The sequence below is a fragment of the Lepidochelys olivacea genome (genome assembly GCF_965140295.1).
Source record: "Lepidochelys olivacea isolate rLepOli2 genome assembly, chromosome: 2".
Lineage (NCBI taxonomy): Eukaryota > Metazoa > Chordata > Testudines > Cheloniidae > Lepidochelys > Lepidochelys olivacea.
The window spans coordinates 67,516,360-67,532,165 of NC_140412.1; the positions used below are offsets into that span (position 1 = coordinate 67,516,360).

The 15,806-nt window shown below is 44.7% G+C and overlaps 1 protein-coding gene across 1 annotated transcript in view; it reads right to left on the reverse strand.

Annotated features, from left to right (window-relative positions):
* Window positions 1–2,270: 2,270 nt before the first annotated feature.
* The window catches only part of FAM110B (family with sequence similarity 110 member B), a 212,912-nt gene continuing 199,376 nt past the window's right edge, over window positions 2,271–15,806 (reverse strand). The window contains exons 3-5 of the transcript XR_014710143.1: window positions 4,874–5,028; window positions 4,184–4,286; window positions 2,271–3,242 (exon numbers count right to left, since the gene is read on the reverse strand). The gene's annotated coding sequence lies outside the window, so the exon portion shown is untranslated. The remainder of the gene's footprint in view (window positions 3,243–4,183; window positions 4,287–4,873; window positions 5,029–15,806) is intronic.

Below are 15,806 nucleotides of genomic sequence, written 5' to 3' on the forward strand. Positions count from 1 at the left end.
GGAGTAGGTTGCTATACGTAACCCCATTGTGATCAGCTGATAACTGGACTAACTCTATTCCACCTTGATTTAATCCTTGATGATTTATTAGAATGGGAAATGATGGATCATGTCTTTATTAATAGCATTATATAATGTACTATGAAAGGAAACCCAGCTTCTCCCACATTACTTTGTGGAAACGATAGAAACAGAAAACAAAGCAGAACTCTACTGTCCCCACCATCCCCATGGTCCTGTCTTTGAGACTGGTTCAAAGGAAGGGAAGCTCCCAAATGTTCCACATTACCCCCAGCAGCTGGGCAATCTGGAGTTACCTCAAACAATTATGGTCCTGCAACTAGAGATGCTAAAAGCCTCCTTTCCTCAAGGTCAGGGTAAGAGAAGCCTGCACTTGACAACCAAATCCACCAGCCAACACCCTGTTCTCAATCTGCCTCTGCCTGCCCAGCTGGAACGGTCTCCTTTCAGTGAGCATGCTGACTTACATTGTGGGTGGGTTGTCTGCCAGGTCCCTTTCCTGATAGCACAGCGAAAAGATCAAGTTGCACATGGTGACATAGCAACTCTGCCCCCTTCCCTCCAAAGCACATACCCTTTTCAAGCCTCAAAAGTGGTCAGCAGCTCAAGTACGCGGGGAAGGTCCAGGTCTAAGTCTATTTTGTACATTTCCTGATTGCCAGTTCTTCCCTGAACTGTTCAAACTGGCGCTGGTTAACGAGCTGGTTAACGAGCTGTGATTATTTTCACAAATGAAAGTATAAGGATGGGATGCACTTTGGCGGAGGAACAAAGTTACCCATAGGGTGTATGGCGGCAATCACTACATAGCAAGCCTTAGCAAAAGAAGTACAGTGCTAAGACACTTCTTGGAGCCAGCAACACTATGTGTACAGTTCTCAGCAACAACTTCAGTAAAGCATTCACTGTTACTTAAAAAGCCTCCAGTAGTGTTTCTTAGGTTATGAGAGCAAGTTGGCATCAGAACACAACTGAAAGAAAGAGAATAGAACCTGAAAAGTAACTGAAAATGGACCAATTAAAGTCTCCTGCAAAGTCAGTGTTTGAAGGAAATGCAGCAGAAAACTGCAGAAAGTGGAAGCAAGTACATGAGATGTGTAGCATTGAGAGTGGCGCAGACAAAAATGATGAATGGCTGCAAACAGCATTATTTCTTCATAGGGCAGGTGAAGAAGCAAGAGAGGTTGTTAATACTTTGCATCAGACAAAGAAAAAATACAGATCTTAAAGAATACATTGGAAGCATACCGTGCACCATGAGATGTCACGTATGAGAGGTGTACATTTTTCACCGGAAGTCAGGCAGATGGGGAAAGTATGGACCAATATAGGACTGATTTAAAACTGGCAGCACAATCTTGCAGATTTGGAGAACGGTGTGAATCGCTCATTGACGACCGCATCGTGGGTAGTGTTGTGTCAGTTTCAGGCTGTTGAGGGCTGTTTAACCCTTGAACACGCTGTGTACATATCGTGCCGATGAAATGACTGCAAAATAATTGAAAGGGCTGGGTGGACCGGGAAAATATGTGAACAGATTGCAGTGTAAATCAGGGGCATGGTCATGGCCCACCCACTTAGCACTGAGGCCCACCCAGAGCATGGGCGGGGCCAGTGCCCCACAAATCCACAGGCTGGGAGCGGGGTGAGTCATCCCAGGCAGAGGGGGGTGCCTCATGGGGGCGGGTCAGGATGGGGCTAGTACTGGGGCTGGAGCAGAGCTGGACCAGGTGCCTAGGCATGACTGGGCTGAGCATGAGCAGGGTGCTGGAGACCGGAGTAGCAGCGCATGGCGCCGGCAGGACAGAGGGATGCGGCCAGCCAGGCGGATGGACACTGAGCTGGGTGCAGGAGGGGTGGGCGAGCCTGAGCCCCAACGGGGCCCCCTCTACCCCATGGGAGTGTCCTGCAGCCTGTGTGCCCCAGGCAGCCTCCTTTTGTGGTGGCTGCTGAATGGTAAAGGCCGGCTGGAGGGACCCCCATTCCTTCTGCCCCCCGTCATTGTCTGTCCCCCCAAAAGTCAGGGCCTACCCAGATTTCCAGTCCTAGCTACACCACTGGTGTAAGTCTGCCTTTATAAGCACTCACACATGCAGCCATGGACATGAGGACATCCTGCTGCTAATAAAGCTAACGATCAAGAGAAGTGAAAAAAAAAAGAGGAGTCCACGGAAACTCAGGATTGGTATAGATGTGGCCAGTGCCATGCCATAAGAAACTGTCCTGCATATAGGCAAGAATGCCAAAGATGTGACTGCAACTTTATTCTTAAATGACTGGGAGTACCCAGTAGATAAAAGTGTACAGTGCAGGTAATTCCATAATCATTTCAATATGTACCGGGGGAGAGGGAGGTCTGTCAGCCTTCCCTGTTACCCAACCTGTTACACAAGCAACCCTATGCTGGGACCTCACCCCCCACCCTCCGCAGTGAGGGTTATGGGGGAGCTATCAAGGTGGAGGAGGGGTTGGGTCCATTCCATACCAGTCATAGGAGCCCCATCCTTCCTCTGTTTCCATTCCTTTAAAGAATACCTCCTTTAAACCCTTTACCAATCTATTTTATCTGCTCACTGTATTCGTTCCCTATGGAGTACCTGCACTGAACATCTGCCACAAGGAGGCTCCAGCAATTAGCTTGGTTTCCTCTCCCCATACCTAGCTGAGTTCTCAGACATATCCTAATGCCCCCTTTAATATTGGGCAAAAATGTGCCAGCCCCCAAGTCTGACAGGTGGACCCCATCCTCCCTGAATAATTCTGGGGCCCCGTATCGTATGTCTGGAGGCAAAATTACTGACTCCTTCCCATGACACCATTGAATCTGGCCACATCCTTATTCACTTACCTCTTTGTCTTGTAGAGCCACAGAGACTTCACAGCTCCCCGCCACACCCTGCATTACAGTATGTCTCATCAATTTTTACTCCTGGGAAAAGTTCCAGGATCTGCCCAAGTCCTCATATCTGAGCATTAACTCTACCCCTTTACACATTCCCTAATAATTTTCCCCAAGGTGAACCACAGTTATATCTGGGGCCCGCTCACAGGCCCCCACAATGTACAGAAGGGGCTCAGCTGGTCCCATAATAATGCCCCTCCGTCTGTGCCAGCTCAGGACTGCTTCACCACTGAGGCTCAGCTGCGAACCTCCAGACAACTGGAATGCTTGGCTATGTGTCCAGTAAACACCACTGTGCAGATCCACCATCTGCCAGCATCTGGAATGAAAACACAACAGAAAATTAGCATAGATTCCCCACGTAGGGTCTCACATTCATTCTGTATGCTTCACTGTGAATAAAGGGACACATCTCTTCCTGGGCTTATTGCCACGTATGCCCTCACAGCCTCCACAGAGCAGATTCCGGGCTCACCACCCTCCTGTAAAATGATGGATTCAACCCCAGCCTCCTTAATCTGTCTTTGACTTCCTCAATGTTAATATAACCAATTGCCCCTCCCAGTGTTTATCCCTCAGTTCCTAGGCCCTTCCAGAAGAATCCCTACAGGACCCATGTACTAGCTCACTGATCCTAAAAGTTCCACAAAATGCAACCAGAAATGCTGCCCTGAACAAGGCCACCTCCTGTCCACAATGACAAATGGATTCCAGGATCTGCATCAGGTGCTTGACATATTAACAGTGATGGGATGATGTGTAGCCTCCCTATTGCTGGGGCTTCAAGACCACCCCACTAGAAACCTTCAAACTAAAACAAGGGCACGGGTCACTTGCTGGAGGATTCTCTGCTCCTTGAAGTCTTTAAACCACGATTTGAGGACTTCAATAGCTCAGACATAGATTAGGGGTTTGTAACAGGAGTGGGTGGGTGAGATTCTGTGCCCTGCCGTTGTGCAGGAGGTCGGACTAGATGATCATAATGGTCCCTTCTGACCTTAGTATCTATGAATCTATGAATCTGGGCAACCATTCAGACTTCTGCCAAATGTAAGGGCTGATAGGTGAGTGGAGATGGTTGAAGACGCCAGTCATTGGTGTGCTAATAACACCATGTACTGCAGCCCATGTTCCTCTGCAATGAGCCATATCGATGACAGGCCTTCCACATCCTGAAACTGCACAAAGTCATTAAACTGCATTAAAACTTCTCTCATAGCTCTGCAATGTTTGCAGAGCTACTTGATAGCCATCATATACCAAGGTTCCATAGTGCCAGCAGCATCCGTCCAGGTTCCTCACTGGCTTCATCTGAGAATGAGAAAATGTATCAGCTTTGCCATTATCAACCCCAGGCACATGTCTGAAAGAGAAACAGATAATAAAGCTTAATCACTGTAGTACAAATGCCTTCACCAACCTCATGTGTGATCTGGAGGACTGGCAATTGATAACATATGCTACTGCCATGGTGTCACACCAGAAACACACCCTTTTATTAGCAAACTCTGTTCCCCAAATGACCACTGCAGCCAAAATGAGAAAAAAAGTCCAGAAATGTTATTTCCTTTTTTTGTCCAGGCAGAGGGCCATTGCTGGGCACACCACCTGCCTTGGTAATCACCCCAAAATCCATACCTCCTGAAGCATCTGACTGGATCTTTAAATCCTCCTCAAGTATCCATTCCTCCTGCCATAATGAGACTCCATTAAAATGGCTCAGAGCTGTTCCCACACCCCCAAATCCTCCTTCATCTCTCTATAACTTTTATAAAATGATAAGGTCTTGCCATGCCTGGGGTCACCACTGAAAGCCAGGTGCAGACCGCCCATCTCGGGGCTACCACATAGCAGGCAGGGTTAAAGATGCCCAGTAATAGATTGCAGCTCCCAGAGTATAGCTTTCTTGCCCCTCCCACACCCCCATCCCCAGTAGCTCCTGAAGCTTACCAGAGGGAGTTGCGATATACCCTCCAGGATGTCCCGCTCAGTCCCTTGGTAGGTCAGTGTAGTGGTTTTTCCTCCGCTAGGGGTACCCCCAATTTTTTTTGCAAGGACCTGAAAGGTGTCCACCAGGTTAACACACTCATCCAAATCCACCCTGCCTGCGAACAAACACTTGTCTTAGTAGTGCAGTCCTTTCTGTAAACCAGCTTCCCACATCACTGCCCCATCTAGCACTGAACTAAATTTCTCAAATGCTGAATGGGATAGTGCACATCCTGTGGGTATAGCTTTAACAAAATAAAACTGTCCCTCAAGAGAGAAACTCAAAAGGTTGAAGTCAGAAGGATTTAGTGGTAGCAGTTGAAAAGCAGACTTGATACCACACTAGGCCATCAGCATCCCTGGGCCACAAGACCTAACCATGTGCCTAGCCTCATTGATGGAGGAATAGCAGACAGCACACAAGTCCAGGTCTATTCCATCATTAACTGAGCTACCCTGTGGGCATGACAGGTGGTGAATTAAGTGACATTCACTGGAAACTGTTAGGATATAGATATTCAGGCCTGTCTGTAAAGGCCTATACTCTAAGAATTTAGGTGTATTCTTATCACTTAGCTAGTTATAGAAGTATAAAAGAAAGAATCAAAGTCACTGTCTGCCGGTGTAAGAGCCTTCTCTTACTGTGACAGTCTGAGGCCCTGTTCTTAGGCTAAGGCCTTTGGCTAAGCAGCAGAGGCAGCCATAAGCTGGAAAGCTAATGGTCACATCCTCACATTCCAAACTAGTCACATTGAAATAAGGTGCTATTGGGATGTTAGGAATACAATCCTGACCTGATAATGCCTATCGCCTCCAGAGAAAGGGAAGTGCCTAGAAGATGTAAAAGGAAACTTAGTTCGATAGCATCCGGTCTGGCAAGAACTCACTTATCAATAGGTGGGATGTGAAATCCTCACTTCTGTATTGTTTTGTCATTATAGTTCCCACTTTGCTATTGTTTGTCTGTATAATCTCTGTCTGGTTCTGTGATTGTTCCTGTCTGCTGTATAATTAATTTTGCTGGGTATAAACTAATTAAGATGGTGGGATATAATTGGTTACATAATCATGTTACAATATGTTAGGATTGGTTAGTTAAATTTCAGGAAAATGATTGGTTAAGGTATAGCTAAGCAGATTTCAAGTTTTACTATATAGTCTGCAGTCAATCAGGAAGGGAGTGGGTATGTGGGTGGGGGAAATGAGAACAGGGAATGGGGGTGAGGAAATTGGAATCATGTTTTGCTAAAGGGGAAATGGGAACAGGGAATGGGGGTGAGGAAATTCGAATCATGTTTTGCTAAAGCAGGGGGGAATGGGAACAGGGACACAGGTAAGGCTCTGTGGTGTCAGAGCTGGGAAGCGGGACACTAAGGAAGGAAACTGGAATCATGCTTGCTGGAAGTTCACCCCAATAAACATTGAATTGTTTGCACCTTTGGACTTCGGGTATTGTTGCTCTCTGTTCATGCGAGAAGGACCAGGGAAGTAAGTGGGTGAAGGAATAAGCCCCCTAACAGAAACCTTCTGAGGAACAAAGCCTAGGGGAGAAACCCGCAAGTTCTGTATAGACAAATGAGTGAATGGCCCTGCTACCCTATTGTCATTTAATTCGTGCGTAATCTTTTTCTTTACAATATGGCCTATTCCCACTAAGGACTTCAAACTTTTAGACATCACATGACTTTTTTCCCCCATAAAGGGGATCCTAAACCTTGCAGTAAACTAATCGCACAAATACGTCCCATCTATCTTGTCAGGGTAGCGCTAAAGGAGCACCCTTAATCATGGGCGGCCAGTGACCCGGCCTTTGGGGCAGGCTAGCCCCCAACCCCTCCCCTTGTGCCCAAGGCCCCTCCCCTTCCCATCTGCCCCCCCTCCACTCCCCTTCCCCTGCAGGATCCCAGAGCACCCCCACTGTGGCCCGCAGCCCCAGCACTGGGCGGCCAAGGGGCAAGGCCCTAGCCCTGGTGCTCTGGGTGGCGCAGCCCCAGCACCAGTCGCCCTGACTCCCTGTGGGAGGCAGGTCAGTGAGCCCCAGCCAGCCTGGGCCAGCCATGGCAGAGCCCTTCAACCACAGAAGGGGCACTGCAGGAATTTCAGGTGGTGGAATTTGACTCAAGCCATACTGGGCTTACAGGCCGTGACAAGTTTAAAATTAGTGCAAAGAGTCAATATGGTAAGGAAGAACCAGAAGGTGAGTGGGATATATTTAAAGAATAAAAGTATGTATTTCAAGGCTTGCCAGGTAAACACACCATAAAGATGAACTTGCAAGTATCACCTATAATTCATGCACTTTGTAAAGTTCCTATGCATTAAGGGACAAAGTAGAAAAAGAATTGTACCACATGGAACAGTTGCAATTAATAACAAAAGTGCAAGAATATACAAAATGGATCAATTCTATAGTAACTGTAGACAAACCAGGTTGAGATGAAATAAGAATACATTTAGATCCAGGAGATTACAATGGGAACATTTTTAATTGCCTACAGTAGAAGAAATCAACCAACCAATTAGCAAAAGCTGAAATTTTCATGGTCTTTGATGCCAGTAGTGGATTTGGCAAATACAGCTGGGTGACAAAAGATCTATACTCTGTAGATTCAACACACCGTTTGGCAGGTACCTGTTCACCAGACTTTCTTGGGGCATCTGTTCAGCTTCTGAAATGCACCAAAGAGTGATCCTACAGACAACTGAAAGTCTGGAAAGTGTTGAGTGTTATATAGATGACATACTGGTGTGGGGAAATACCAGACAAGAATATGATGAAAGACTTAAGAATACTTTTCAATTTGATAATGCAGCAGATAAAGAAAAAATACAGATTTTGGAGAATAAGTCTGAGGTGTATTCTGCACTGCAAAGAAAGGTACTCACAAATAACACCTGTAATTCATGCACCTTGAAAAGGTCTTGGAATGGTTGCTTATCTTGGGAAATGTATCCCTCACACATCAACAGTAACAACTCCTTTAAGACAATTGTTGGGAAAAGATGTCAAGTTTGCCTGGATAACGTGACATATGAACACTTGAAATAATTGTGCACGAGGGCACCTGTGCTGATGTACTTTAAAGTCAAAGAACCAGTTACTGTCCCAGTGGATGCAAGTTCTAATAGATTAGGGGCTATATTGCTACACAATTGCCTCTAAAGTGACAGAATCCGAGTACTGGGAAGTCTCAGAAAAGAGATCTTGGCTATTATTCATGAGAGTCATCTGGGAGCAGAACTATGTAAAAGAAGAACTCGAGATGCTGTCTATTGGCTGGTATATGTAGTCAAACTGATGAGATAGTACAATCTTGCAATACATGTCAAACCTTCAAAAACAGAAAGGAAAAGAACCAGTGCTACCACATAATCACAGAATCATAGAATATCAGGATTGGAAGGGACCTCAGGAGGTCATCTAGTCCAACCCCCTGTTCAAAGCAGGACCAGTCCCCAACTAAATCATCCCAGCCAGGGCTTTGTCAAGCCTGACCTTAAAAACCTCAAAGGAAGGAGATTCCACCGCCTCCCTAGGTAACACATTCCAGTGCTTCCCCACCCTCCTAGTGAAAAAGTTTTTCCTAATATCCAACCTAAACCTCCCCCACTGCAACTTGAGACCATTACTCCTTGTTCTGTCATCTGCTACCACTGAGAACAGTCCAGATCCATCCTCTTTGGAACCCCCTTTCAGGTAGTTGAAAACAGCTATCAAATCCCCCCTCATTCTTCTCTTCCGCAGACTAAACAATCCCAGTTTCCTCAGCCTCTCCTCATAAGTCATGTGTTCCAGTCTCCTAATCATTTTTGTTGTCCTCCCCTGGACGCTTTCCAATTTTTGCACATCCTTCTTGTTGTGTGGGGCGCAAAACTGAACATTGTACTCCAGATGAGGCCTCACCAATGTCGAATAGAGGGGAACGATCACATCCCTCGATCTGCTGGCAATGCCCCTACTTATACAGCCCAAAATGCCATTAGCCTTCTTGGCAACAAGGGCACACTGTTGACTCATATCCAGCTTCTCATCCACTGTAACCCCTAGGTCCTTTTCTGCAGAACTGCTGCCTAGCCAATAGTCCCTAGTCTGTAGCGATGCATGGGATTCTTCTGTCCTAAGTGCAGGACTCTGCACTTGTCCTTGTTGAACCTCATCAGATTTCTTTTGGCCCAATCCTCTACTTTGTCTAGGTCCCTCTGTATCCTATCCCTACCCTCCAGTGTATCTACCACTCTTCTCAGTTTAGTGTCATCTGCAGACTTGCTGAGGGTGCAATCCACACCATCCTCCAGATCATTAATGAAGATATTGAACAAAACCAGCCCCAGGACCGACCCTTGGGGCACTCCGCTTGATACCGGCTGCTAACTAGACATGGAGGCATTGATCACCACCCATTGAGCCCAATGATCTAGCCAGCTTTTTATCCACCTTATAGTCCATGTATCCAGCTCATACTTCTTTAACTTGCTGGCAATAATGTTCCAAACAGACCATGAAAAAAATTTGGCACGGACTTGTTTCATTTTCAAGGTGCAAATAATTTTACTCTGGTTGATTATTATTCAAAATACAGCTGTTTTCTTCAGGACCCCACAAGTGTGTCTGTCATCAGACACTGCAAGTCTATATTTGCAAAGTCTGGCATACCTGAAGAACTCATTTATGACAATGGACCACGGTTTTGCTCCAGAGACTTTAAAACTTTTGCAAAGCAATGAGACGTTATTTACAAATCATCAAATGATTTCTCCCACAGTATTTTTGCCAGCAAGTTAAAGAAGTATGGGCTGGATGAATGAGGGGGGATTTGATAGCTGCTTTCAACTACCTGAAGGGGGGTTCCAAGGAAGATGGATCTAGGCTGTTCTCAGTAGTAGCAGATGACAGAACAAGGACTAATGGTCTCAAGTTGCAGTGGGGGATATTAGGTTGGATATTAGGAAACACTATTTCACTAGGAGGGTGGTGAAACACTGGAATGGGTTACCTAGGGAGGTGGTGGAATCTCCTTCCACAGAGGTTTTTAAGGTCAGGCTTGACAAAGCCCTGACTGGGATGATTTAGATGGGGATTGGTCTTGCTTTGAGCAGGGGGTTGAACTAGATGACATCCTGAGGTCCCTTCCAACCCTGATATTCTATGATTCTATGAAATCTGGTCCCAGAATGGAATGGAATGGCTGGGAGAGCAGTTCAAACTGTAAAAAGGATTTTTCGAAAATTTAGCTTGGGTAACAGATACCTATATTAGCCTGTTGGATTATTGGAATACATCTACTGGAGAGGCTGGATCACCTGTTCAGGTTCTCATGGGAAGATGTCTAAGGACTCAACTGCTAACTTCATCACAGTTGTTGCAACCCAAGCTGATACAAGGAGACATACAAACGACCTTGACATTGATACAAGCAAAGCAGAAATATTTCGTTGATGAAGGTGAAAACCCTTTATCACCACTGGAAAATGGAGACACACTTTGTACCCTTCAAAAAGAAGCATGGAAACCTGCAAAGGCGATGGAGCAGTGTGTTGGTCAAAGATCTTGTTGAGACACAGGAAGGAGATTTCTAAAAGAAACAAGGGATTTGATGAGCACTAGGAGAATTGTGCATGAGGGGAATGAAAATATGAAACAAACAGAAACTGTGTCAACTTCCAACTCAGAAATGCAAGCAATACAGACCAATCTGCTGAATCTACTGAGCCTCAAGTGGTCAGTTCAAATACAGGAAAAAAAATGGGACACTGACACTCCTGTTACCTCCTCTAAAGGAAGAGTGATAAGAAAACCTGCTAGATACAGTGACTAATTGTTCTAGACTCTTAAGGATTAAATAAGAGTTACTGATGCTAAATTAAGTTGGTACAGTTAAGAAAAAAAGTTTGAACTTCAGTTAAATAGTATGAATTTAATTAAACAAAGAAAAGGCAGATTTGGTGATAGTAGCAGCTTTAGAATAGGAGCCAAAATTACTCATAACGCTGTACAGGGGAATCATTATATAGTGAGCTTATTAGCAGAAACACAGAGCTTCAGCACTTGGAGTGCAGCAGGCACCCCGGAACACTATCTGTACAGTTTTCAGCTAACAAGTTAAGGAAAGTGTTCATTGTTACTTAAAAAGTCTCTGGTATCTTTTCTGTTATAATAGCAAGTTGGCAACAGCTATGACAGAAAGCACTTAGTTTGTTTTGCTATGAATTTGTGGATATTTGGTAAGCATTTGGACAACTGGCTAACACACGTTCATGAATCCTGAATGTTTTATGAATTTTAGCCTGAATGATTATGTATCTGAACATTTGAAGTGGAGGTGTATTATCTGTTCTTTGCTCTTTTTGTTATTCTCCGCCTTAAATTTTTTTGGTCATCCAATCAGGAAGTGAAAACAATGCCATACGACTCAGGAGTCCAACCACACAACACACATAATAGCATCAATAGCTGAAGAAGCAGATCACAAAAAATCTACTTGTCTGTAAGGTTTCAGATTGCGAGCGCCTCAAAACAGGGACTGTCCTCAGATGTTTGGAAAGTTATACCTTAAACAATCACCACCGTCAACAATTATTTTGGATGCTGTGGGTGGGTTTTGCCTCTTTGCAGTTTTCTATGACACTGTAAACACAGTTTGTGATAAGGGTCAATTTACATCTGTATAGGACAGAAAAATCTAAGCATGGGCATTTCCTCAGGGTTCTCCCTGAGGAAATCCTTACCTTTATATTTGCAAACTCAGGCATTTGGTAGGTAGGATCCCATGGAAATCAAGCCTCAGGGGAAAAACTGGTCAAGAGAGTTGGCAGTTTTTCAAAGAGACATTATTAAGAACACAACAGCAAACTATAACACTGCATAGAAAAGATAGGAAGTATGGCAAGAGACCACCCTGACTTAACCAGGAGATCTTCAATTATCTGAAGCTCAAAAAAGTCAAAACTAGGTCAAATCACAAAGGATGAATAACACAAGTATGTAGGGACAAAATTAGAAAGGCCAAGGCACAAAACAAGATTAAACTAGCTAGAGACATAAAGGGTAACAAGAAAATATTCTACTAACACATTAGAAGCAACAGAAAGACCAAGGACAAAGTAGGCCCATTACTCAATGATGGGGGAAAGACAGTAACAGAAAATGTGGAAATGGCAGAGGAGCTAAATGACTTTTTTGTTTCAGTTTTCACCAGAAAGGTTAGTATCATAGAATATCAGGTTTGGAAGGGACCTCAGGAGGTCACCTAGTCCAACCCCCTGCTCAAATCAGGACCAATCCCCAACTAAATCATCCCAGCCAGGGCTTTGTCAAGCCTGACCTTAAAAATTTCAAGGAAAGGAGATTCTACCACCTCCCTAGGTAACGCATTCCAGTGTTTCACCAATTTCCTAGTGAAAAAGTTTTTCCTAATATCCAACCTAAACCTCCCGCACTACAACTTGAGACCATTACTCTTTGTCCTGTCATCTGCTACCACTGAGAACAGTCTAGATCCATCCTCTTTGGAACCCCCTTTCAGGTAGTTGAAAGCAGCTATCAAATCCCCACTCATTCTTCTCTTCTGCAGACTAAACAATACCAGTTTCCTCAGCCTCTCCTCATAAGTCATGTGTTCCAGTCCCCTAATCAATTTTGTTGCCCTCCGCTGGACGTTTTCTAAATTTTTGCATGTCCTTCTTGTAGTGTGGGGCCCAAAACTGGACACAGTACTCCAGATGAGGCCTCACCAATGTCGAATAGAGGGGAACGATCACGTCCCTTGATCTGCTGGCAATGCCCCTACTTATACATCCAAAAATGCCAGTGGCCTTCTTGGCAACAAGGGCACACTGTTGACTCATATCCAGCTTCTTGTCCACTATAACCCCTAGGTCCTTTTCTGCAGAACTGCTGCCTAGCCATTCAGTCCCTAGTCTGTAGCGGTGCATGGGATTCTTCTGTCCTAAGTGCAGGACTCTGCACTTGTCCTTGTTGAACCTCATCAGATTTCTTTTGGCCCAATCCTCCAATTTGTCTAGGTCCCTCTGAATCCTATCCCTACCCTCCAGCATATCTACCTCTCCTCCCAGTTTAGTGTCATCTGCAAACTTGCTGAGGGTGCAATCCACACCATCCTCGAGATCATTTATGAAGATATTGAACAAAACTGGCCCGAGGACTGACCCTTGGGGCGCTCCGCTTGATACCGGCTGCGAACTAGACATGGAGCCATTGATCACTACCCATTGAGCCTGACAATGTAGCCAACACTCTATCCACCTTATAGTCCATTCATCCAGCCCAAACTTCTTTAACTTGCCGGAAAGACTACTGTGGGAGACAGTGTCAAAAGCTTTGCTAAAGTCAAGGAACAACATGTCCACTGCTTTCCCCTCATCCACAGAGCCAGTTATCTCGTCATAGAAGGCAATTAGATTAGTCAGGCATGACTTGCCCTTCGTGAATCCATGCTGACTGTTCCTGATCACTTTCCTCTCCTCTAAGTGCTTCAGAATTGATTTCTTGAGGACCTGCTCCATGATTTTTCCAGGGACTGAGGTGAGGCTGACTGGCCTGTAGTTCCCAGGATCCTCCTTCTTCCCTTTTTAAAAGATGGGCACTACATTAGCTTTTTTCCAGTCGTCCGGGACTTCCCCCATCAAAGATAATGGCCAATGGCTCTGCAATCACATCCGCCAACTCCTTTAGCACTCTCAGATGCAGAGCATCCGGCCCCATGGACTTGTGCTCGTCCAGCTTTTCTAGACAGTCCCGAACCACTTTTTTCTTCACAGAGGGCTGGTCACCTCCTCCCCATGCTGTACTGCCCAGTGCAGCAGTCTGGGAGCTGACCTTGTTTGTGAAGACAGAGGCAAAAAAAGCATTGAGCACATTAGCTTTTTCCACATCCTCTGTCACTAGGTTGCCTCCCTCATTCAGTAAGGGGCCCACACTTTCCTTGACCACTTTCTTGTTGCTAACATACCTGAAGAAACCCTTCTTGTTACTCTTAACATCTCTTGCTAGCTGCAACTCCAAGTGTGATTTGGCCTTCCTGATTGCACTCCTGCATGCCCGAGCAATATTTTTATACTCCTCCCTGGTCATTTGTCCAATCTTCCACTTCTTGTAAGTTTCTTTTTTGTGTTCAAGATCAGCAAGGATTTCACTGTTAAGCCAAGCTGGTCACTTGCCATATTTACTATTCTTTCTACACATCGGGATGATTTGTCCCTGTAACCTCAATAAGGATTCTTTAAAATACAGCCAGCTTTCCTGGACTCTTTTCCCCCTCATGTTATTCTCCCAGGGGATCCTGCCCATCAGTTCCCGGAGGGAGTCAAAGTCTGCTTTTCTGAAATCCGTATTCTGCTGCTCTCCTTTCTTCCCTGTGTCAGGATCCTGAACTCGACCATCTCGTGGTCACTGCCTCCCAGGTTCCCATCCACTTTAGCTCCCCCTACTAATTCTTCCCGGTTTGTAGCGACTAGATGTCTAACATAGTGAATGCCGGTGAAAATCAGGTAGGATGAGAGGCTAAAATAGGGAAAGAACAAGTTAAAAATTACTTAGACAAGTTAGATGTATTCAAGGACCTGTATGCAGGACCTGATGAAATATATCCCAAAATACTTAAGGAGCTGACTGAGGCAATATCTGAGTTATTAGCAATTATCTTTGAAAAGTCATGGAAGACAGAAGAGATTCCAGAGGAGTGGAAAAGGGCATATATAGTGCCAATTTATAAAAAGGAAAACAAGAACAATCTGGGCAATTATAGACCAGTCAACTTAACTTCAACAACCAGAAAGCTAATGGAGCAAATAATTAAGCAATCAATTTGCAAACACCTAGAAGAAATAAGGTGATAAGTAATAGTCAGCATGGATTTGTCAAGAACAAATATTGTCAAATGAACCTAATAGCTTTCTCTGACAGGGTAACAGGACTTGTGGATGGGGGAAGCAGTAGACATGGAATATCCTGACTTTAGTAAGGTTTTTGATACTGTCTCACATGATCTTCTCATAAACAAACTGGAGAAATACAACCTAGATGGAGCTAGGTGCAGAAGGCAGATGCATAACTGGTTGGAAAACTGTTCCCAGTGGTTCAGTGTCAAGCTGGAAGGGCATATCAAGTGGGGTCCCATCAGTTCTGGGTCTGGTTCTGTTCAATATCTTCATCAGTGATTTAGATAACGGCACAGAGTACACTTATAAAGTTTGCAGACAATACCAAGCTGGGAGGGGTTGCAAGTGCTTTGGAGGAAAGGATTAAAATTCAAAAGGATCTGGACAAACTGAAGAAATGGTCTAAAGTAAATACAGGAACTCCTCACTTAAAGTCATCCCGGTTAACGTTATGCCATCATGTGCCAGCAATGCTTCTCTGCCATGTACATTGGCCAAACAGGACAGTCTCTACGTAAAAGAATAAATGGACACAAATCAGATGTCAAGAATTATAACATTCAAAAACCAGTTGGAGAACACTTCAATCTCTCTGGTCACTTGATTACAGACCTAAAAGTCACAAATCTTCAACAAAAAACTTCAGAAACAGACTCCAATGAGAGACTGCTGAATTGGAATTAATTTGCAAACTGGACACCATTAAATTAGGCTTGAATAAAGACTGGGACTGGATGTGTCATTACACAAAGTAAAACTATCTCCCCCACCCACTGTTCCTCAGACGTTCTTGTCAACTGCTGGAAATGGTCCACCTTGATTATCACTACAAAAGGTTTTTTTTTCTCTCCTGCTAGTAAAAGCTCACCTTACCTGATCACTCTCATTACAGTGTGTATGGTAACACCCATTGTTTCATGTTCTCTGTGTATAGAAATCTCCCCCCTGTATTTTCCACTACATGCATACGATGAAGTGAGCTGTAGCTCACGAAAGC